We start from the raw sequence: 439 nt of genomic DNA, 5'->3' as shown, positions 1-439 counted from the left end.
GATGGGGAGAAGTGGGGTAAAGGCAGCAATGAAGCGGTAAGCTAAGCCTTACAATATTTAGTGGGCTTCTGTGGACCTGGTTGGGGACCTGGTTGGCAAGCAGTGTGAGGAGACCTAGGGACTCCTGGACCCAGAGTCAGTGGCGTGGCCACAGAGGACTCAAGTGGAGAATGGAGCTGCCGGCTGATGGGAAGAGAGGGCATGTGCACAAGAACACCCACATAGGCAGATGGTACCCACGTGACCTGGACCAGATGACTGGATGATCAGAGCTCGACCAGGAGAAGAAAGAAGGGGGAGGGGGGGAAGGTTGAGCTGATACAATCTGATGAAATTGACCTATACCTACTAATGCAGTGACTCAAAAGAGGCATCAAATCCTTACAGCAAGAAACATTCCCACCCCCTCCACATACAGAGTAGACAGAGATGGGCAACT

Source organism: Chrysochloris asiatica, unplaced genomic scaffold (genome assembly GCF_000296735.1).
Source record: "Chrysochloris asiatica unplaced genomic scaffold, ChrAsi1.0 scaffold00278, whole genome shotgun sequence".
Lineage (NCBI taxonomy): Eukaryota > Metazoa > Chordata > Mammalia > Afrosoricida > Chrysochloridae > Chrysochloris > Chrysochloris asiatica.
The sequence above is the reverse complement of the archived record's forward strand: the minus strand, read 5'-3'. Positions refer to the sequence as shown.